Source organism: Tachysurus fulvidraco, chromosome 2 (assembly GCF_022655615.1).
Source record: "Tachysurus fulvidraco isolate hzauxx_2018 chromosome 2, HZAU_PFXX_2.0, whole genome shotgun sequence".
NCBI classification, from domain to species: domain Eukaryota; kingdom Metazoa; phylum Chordata; class Actinopteri; order Siluriformes; family Bagridae; genus Tachysurus; species Tachysurus fulvidraco.
Window position 1 is genome coordinate 42,763,581 of NC_062519.1, and position 8,212 is coordinate 42,771,792.

Here is an 8,212-nt window from a genome sequence, read left to right on the forward strand (position 1 = left end):
AGGTTTCTTCCTTTACCAATGGGAGTTTTCCTTTGCCACTGCTGCCTGAGTCACCTCAGACTTGCTCACTGGGGATAAATACATACATACATACATACATACATACATACATACATACATACATACATACATACATACACACTGTGAACTATATATATCTTGAATTTTTATTATTTTAATTCTTTATATTACTCCTTATGTTTACCTTCTGTTCTATGTTTATGTTCTGTAAAGCCGCTTTGAGACAAAGCCCATTGTAAAACGCGCTATACAAATAAACTTGAATTGAATTGAATTGAATTGAGTCTGATATCAGTGCCCTCTGAGAAGCAGTCAACAAAACCTCCATGCATCGCAATGGGAACTGCAGCATTGACCTGTTACCCAACACTCTTCCTCCCAAGAGCCAATTTATCCGTTATCAGTTCCATAAATGAGAGGAATATTTTGAGGATGCACAAGCAGCGGGCTTCAGTCGTCCTTCCACATTACCTGCTGAAAGAAAGATGAAAGAATACAACACTGTATAGACTATAGTGGGGATGTGGGTGCCACTATGAATATTTGGTAATGTCGTCATAAATTTCATAAAAATTTAGACTAAACAATTTAAACAATTTTTTTTTCATTCTTGACATAAACACTGAGACTTTGTCTGAGTCCTAAACACTAAATGGAAGGATGTTCCATAACTTTAGGGCTCTGTAAGAAGCTCAGTCTGAGCCTCGTTCAGGTGGGGCCAGTTGGAGTACCTGGTCAACTGGGAGGTGTAGGACCCAGAAGAATGGATAAGCGCTAAGGACATTCTTGACCCTCCTACTACCTACAGTTTAACTCCACACACCCTGATAGACCAGGTACTTGACCTAGGGGTTGACCTAGGGGAACACCTATGCCCCTTTTCCACCAAGGCAGTTTGAGTGCTGGTTCGGAGCCTAATTTAGAACCAGTTCTTTCTTTTTTGACACCCAAAGCACCGGCTTTGAACCAGGAAAAGTGGTTCTTAAGTAGCACCAAAATGTTGCTGGTCTAGACTTAAAGGTCGGGTCTCCGTTTTTTGAGAAATGCTCCAGAAAACTGAGTCGGGCCGAAAACTAAACAATCAAAACAAACGTGTAGCCAATGAGCAGAAAGGGGCGTGTCTTGTCGATATGGGCGGAGACTGTGTTCAGTGCGCATGTGTAACATTAGCAGAAAGCGGTTTTAACATCGACATGGTGGATAAAAACAAAGAAAGAAAGAGAAGAAAGACTTACGATAAGGACAAGAAGTAGGACGTGTTAATATAGGATCAGCTTTCCAGCGCTGGAGAGAACTGAAGGAGCAGGAAGTTGGCCACATATTCACAGGTTGGAGTTTCCCGAGTCAATAACTCCTGAGCTAAACGCTGTTACTACACAAATAACACCTCTTTTCTATCGTAGTAATGTAGAGAGGCAGCTACAACCGCGTTTTGTGTAGTAACAGCGTTTAGCTCAGGAGTTATCGACTCGGGAATTTTATATGTCAATATGTCAATATGATTTTATATGTCAACATTGGCTTTCAAAAATCGGAGACCCCACCTTTAAGAACCGCTTGAGTCTGGGGCTGGGACGGGGCTGTGGGCGGGGCTGCTGTTAGCGCCTTTGTTGATGTACCTTAAGTATACCAATGTTTAATACACTTTTACTTTACCACAATATGATCAGTTATCAGCACACATGATAGTAGGTAGCTACATGCTAAGGCTAACTTTTTTCTGTGTTAATGATAAACTAGTGGTATGTATTTTCTGTTACTCTCTATTACAACCTCCGTTTATACAGATTACATGAAGCTGCACAGACACGTTGGATTAGCCACGTTTGGGTGTTAATGTAGGTTCACAAAGCCATGAGCATTAACAGTAAAACAACAGCCACCATTGTTGCTGTTGTGTTTGTGTTTGCCGCTGCTGCGCTAACGTTGCCATGTAACGTGACATGTATACAGTGACGTCACACTCGGCTCTGTGATGGCTCTCTAACCGATGGAAAGGCGAACCGGTTCTTAGAAGGTTCGCCAGTGGAACCAACTTTGCACCAGCACCAGTACTAGCTCTGAACCAGCACCCGGTTCTTTCTGGTGGAAAAGGAGGCCTAGTGGTGGTTAAACCTGCAAACCCCACACCTACCCACTGGAGGGAGCCTTCACCCCTGTATTGATCTTTTCTGTACAGTTCTGGTTCACATCCAGTTATTTAGGTTCGGGTTGTTTACACTCATTAGCTTTCTGGATTGTGTCCTGTGCCTGTTTTTCTGACCTTTATAATGTTTCTGACGTTCATGAGCTCAGCATGAGATTCGGCTATCCATGAAACAAAAGTATATCAGTGGGGACCCGTGCTTCCCGTCCATAGGTGCACGGTGGACAGGAACAGGACCATGACGAGTCTGACATACCTTGCACTGTTCGCACCATGCTTTGATGTCTCTGTACATGGACGGCCATTTGGGTTGATCTGACCTCACCATATTCACTCCCAACAGATTTTGCAATCACATACATTAGCACTTTAGCCTGTCTTAACACCTTAGGAAAGGGCAGGTGCTTCTGTGCCCCCTGTACTTTAGTGTTCGTCTGTAGATGAGCGTGTATAAAACAAAGCAGTATAAGGGAAGTGTCCATTGGTTTTATTTGTATTTCTTTAGTCTAGCCTAATGCATTGTCATGAAAACTATATATTATTGTAAATGTGTGTGTTTCATGTTATAAAGCACAGTAAATGAAACAAGCACCAAGTATTGTTTCAGACTATTTTTTTTGTTATTGATTTACTGTGATTATTATTGCACTGATATTATTGCCAGTGATTGTAAAAACTCTCAGTTTTGTGTATGTGTGTGTGTGTGTGTGTGTGTGTGTGTGTGTGTGTGTGTGTGTGTGTGTGTGTGTGTGTGTGTGTGTCTTTTTATGTTTCCTGTCAGTCTCAGCAATGTCTTGAAATGTAATCTAACACCATCAGTCACACACACACACACACACACACACACACACACACACACACACACACACACACACACACACACACACACACACACACACACACACCCACACACACACACACACACAGTGGTTTGTAGATTATAGAAGAAGAAAACCCAGAGGTTTCTTTATATCAGGTCTACACTGTGACTGTTCCAGTTTCTTATGTGTAACACATGTGTGTCGCCTGTAGACACGGTTGCACAGAAATGTATTTAAATAATGGACCAATATCCAGGTTGGTAGGGAGTGCGGGGTTAACAAACAAAACGAAAGAAACACCCATCACAACCTCGAGTAAATTAAGGTGACGTGACATACGGATAAGTACGGTGACCCATACTCAGGATTCGTTCTCTGAGGGAAATTACAAATAAATAAAATGTTTAAATAAATGAAAACCTTGGTTATAGCAGTACCTTAAATGCGACGTGTTCTGTGTTTGAATGAACCTAATTTATGACTAATTTATACCTAATTATATATACGTGTATATATTACATACTATTTTTTTCCTAGCTAATCCTGAGATGACTTGTTATGATTTCTATACGGTGTCACAATGACTGAAATTGAAATTAAAAGGCATTTGGTTCACTAAGCCAAAATGAACAAATTGTCAGTATTAAGACACAATATCCAATTTAAAGGCAGGGTCTCCAATGTTTGAAAGCCAATGTTGACATGTAAAATCATCAAAACAAACACGCCCCAAATGTCTATTGGTTTTAGGCATACGTTGTCCTACATATTATTTATTTGTTCTTTTTAATTAAACTTCATGTAAACTGCTTTCTCAAATTCTTTCATTTCCACTCATTTTATTTGATCATTGTTACTTGGTTCTTTTAACCTGGGTTATATACAGTATAACCATGCTGATGTGATGAAGTGTCAAGTGATGTTTCAAAGCATCTTTTTTTCAGTCTTATTTTGACCTGAACTTTACCACACTAGGAAACAAAACTTTATTTATGTTTGCAGGTGTAAAATGTGCAACAACTCTGCAAACTACAAGAAAACCGCAATCTCTTGACTTCCTCTCTTCATTCCTTTTATTTTCACATCAAATGCAACTGACAGTATGTGCAGGTCTTTACTGTATTGAGGATGGGAAATACATATGATGAAATATGTAGGACAACGTATGCCTAAAACCAATAGACATAAAATGAAGATGCGTATAGAATGTGACACAGCATGTTTCTTTCTCAATTACTACACAACTCCCACCTATTGTCTTGTCAATATGGGTGGAGAGAGTGTTCAGTGCACATGTGTCACATTAGCATAAAGGGGCGTGTCTTGTCAATATGGGCGGAGAGAGCGTTCAGTGCGCATGTGTGACATTAGCAGAAAGCGGTTTTAACATCGACATGGAGGATAAAAACAAAGAACGAAAGAGAAGAAAGACTTACGATAAGGACAAGAAGTAGGACGTGTTAATATAGGATCAGCTTTCCAGCGCTGGAGAGAACTGAAGGAGCAGGAAGTTGGCCACATATTCACAGGTTGGAGTTTCCCGAGTCAATAACTCCTGAGCTAAACGCTGTTACTACACAAATAACACCTCTTTTCTATCGTAGTAATGTAGAGAGGCAGCTACAACCGCGTTTTGTGTAGTAACAGCGTTTAGCTCAGGAGTTATCGACTCGGGAAACTCCGACCTGTGAATATGTGGCCGACTTTACTTAAGACGCCGAGGCGCTTTTTTCCTTCTCGATAGGTGAGTAACGTTGGTTTTGCTTTGTTACACAGAACTAATATATGCCTTTGTCCTTTACATCATTATGCTTGTGTGGCATTTTTGCTTGTTTGTTTATCTACAATCGTATCGTTCTTCCCTTCAGCTATGATAAAGACACGTTTCTTTCTGTTAGTTGCCCGGGTTACGTATGTATGTGTGGGCGGAGCTATCGATACAGGGGTGGGACCCGTTTGGGTTAGCGGCGTGTTTGTTTTGATGATTTTACATGTCAACATTGGCATTCAAACACCGGAGACCGCACCTTTAAATTGGATATTGTGTCTTAATACTGACAATTTGTTCATTTTGGCTTAGTGAACCAAATGCCTTTTAATTACCAAATGCCATTAGTTATTTACATATATCTTCAGGATGGGAATAACACTTGATCTCTTGAAGGTAGTTGGTACAAGTCCAGATGCTATGGATCTATCGGTGAATGTGGTGATTAAGGGCAGGAGGTCTTGCAAGGAGGTCTGGAGCATGTTGGAAAGGATTAGATCCAGTGGGCAGCTGATGGGATTGCAGGAAAGGTTGACTTGTTGGATCTCTTACGTTGCAAGAGTTGAGAAATGTGACAGTGAAGAATTAGGAAAGTCCATGCTGTGTAATGTAGGCATAGTTGGGACAGGAGTGAAGGACTGGCAGATTTTCTCAATCTTCTCATTGGAAAAAGTGGTGAAGGCTTCAGCAGTCAGGGAGGATGGAGCAAGTGAAGCCAGAGGGTTGAGTAAAGATTAAAAGATGTTAAGCTTATGAAGATCATGGGCAGAAGCTTTAAGCTTTTTCCTTGTAGAAGACAGTCTTGGCAGAAGTCACGTACAAAGTCAATTTGTGCAGGAGCGTACGGTACGAGGAGAGGTGATTTATTCCACAACTCGACACAGATCGAGTAACTGCTCTGGCAGTCTGTTCATTAACACCTAGTTATTTGGTTTAAAGCTTTGCTAATTATTATTAAGAAATTATATATCAGTTCTTCAGTAAATTAGGAGTGTGTGAGGAGTGAGTGAAGAATGTGAGGAGTGTGTGAACAGTGTGTGAACAGTGTGTGAACAGTGTGTGAACAGTGTGTGAACAGTGTGTGAACAGTGTGTGCTGGGTCTTAGAAGTAAAATATCTAAAAAAGTGTTTTGTTAGCGATGTTGCACAATGTCTTCTGAAGTGTTTAAGCCACATCCTCCCAAAACTCTGTAACATAAAGAGGAGAGAGTGACGTACACATGACACACAGAAATACATACACACAGTGTGCTCTCATGCAAACCACACCCACTCACCAGCATGCACCAGAAAGAGAGAGAGAGAGAGAGAGAGAGAGAGAGAGAGAGAGAGAGAGAGAGAGAGAGAGAGAGAGAGAGGGAGAGAGAGAGATACACAAGAGAGCAATTCAATTTCAATTCAACTTTATTTACAACTGACATTGTCTCAAAGCAGCTTAAGAGGAACATGAACATAGAACAAAATGTTATTATAAAGAATAATATAAAGATTAATATAATACAAAAATTCCAGATTAATATTAGTTATATATAAATGTGTATGTGTTTATCCCCAATGAACAAGTCTGAGGTGACTCAGGTGACTGTGGGGAGGAAAAGCCCCCTTAGATGGTAAAGGAAGAAACCTTGAGAGGAACCAGACTCAAAGGGGAACCTCATCCTCATCTGGGTGACACTGGGGGTGTGATCATATAACCTCATCCTCATCTGGGTGACACTGGGGGTGTGATTATATAACCTCATCCTCATCTGGGTGACACTGGGGGTGTGATTATATAACCTCATCCTCATCTGGGTGACACTGGGGGTGTGATTATATAACCTCATCCTCATCTGGGTGACACTGGGGGTGTGATTATATAACCTCATCCTCATCTGGGTGACACTGGGGGTGTGATTATATAACCTCATCCTCATCTGGGTGACACTGGGGGTGTGATTATATAACCTCATCCTCATCTGGGTGACACTGGGGATGTGATTATATAACCTCATCCTCATCTGGGTGACACTGGGGGTGTGATTATATATATATACAGTCTGATAAATGTTGTAGTGATGTAAAAGACCACATGGAGTTCACATCTCTTTAGTATCACAGAGTCTAACTGGAGCTGGTAGATCTGTAGATGTCTCAGGATCCTCACACAGTTAGCTTCATCTCAGTGGAGGTCCAAAATCTTCATGACACAGAAGACGATCAGAGCTGGTACAGTTTCTGGAAGCCTCGGGATGTGTAGAAAGAGAGAAGCAGTGGAGAGGAATTAATGTAGCTGCTGTTCATAATATTATCAAGCACTAGATGTTAATGTACATTTGGTCAGATGTAATAGAGCACAATATTATGGGATGTATTATGTGTACGCCTGACTAAAGAGTTCACATCATTCTCTCTCTCTCTCTTTCTCTCTCTTTCTCTCTCTCTCTCTCTCTCTCTCTCTCTCTCTCTCTCTCTCTCTCTCTCTCTCTCTCTCTCTCTCTCTCTGTGAGTGAGCGTTTGCTGAATTTGTTCATTTCTTTTTATTTTTTCCCTACAATATTTTTTTCCTTTCGCTTTTCTTTTTTTGTTGATTTGTGTTGACTAATACTGAGAGTTTAAAAGCAGTGCTCGTGAACGGTGAGTGTGTGCATGTGTGAGAGGCAGAATGGTTTCAGGTGTGTTCCAGATATAAATGCGTAATGATAATAAATGAATAAGGCAGTTTAGTAAACAGTGGTATTGACACGTGACACATGTGACCATTACTCAGCTCTCTAATAAAACTACTACAGTCACTTTCTCTAACGTGCCCCCATTAATTGGTAATGATGTCACTGTAAAGGAACTGACCAGATTTGGTAAAACTGTTGGAGAGATAAAAATCATTCCGCTAGGTTACAAAAGCACAATACTTAAACATGTCTTATCATTTAGGAGACAGGTTTACATGTTTTTGAACTCTCCGACAAAACCTCTAGATGTGTCCTTTTGGGTCGTCAATGGTGAAATGTGGTGTATTCGAATGTGGTGATATCGGGCCTAAGCGCTTTATCTGTCCGCAAAAAGTGCGCGTTCCTGATAAACAAGGCCCACCTGCAGACACAGGGACAAACACTGAACAGGAGCATACAGTGGTGGTCTCTGACCCAGTGAATGTGCAGATCACAGAGCTGAGACCCACTGCTTCTGTTGATGCTAATGATAATGAGAAACCGAGCTGCAGTGATGTAAAAGCTGTGATTTAGAACAATAGTTACTCTGATGTTAGTATGAGTTTAAGTGATAGTTACTCTGACTGTAGAGAGTCAGTGAAGGTGTGAGTCAGAGTAATAGATATTCTGTCCTTATTGACAGGACAACAGAGGAAAGTATTCATGATGATGACTCAGTTAGTGATGTAGATGTGGTCAAAAGCTGGGACAGTGATCTATATACAGTTGACCAAATGAATGTGGGGAAAAAGGTTGAACTGCAGAA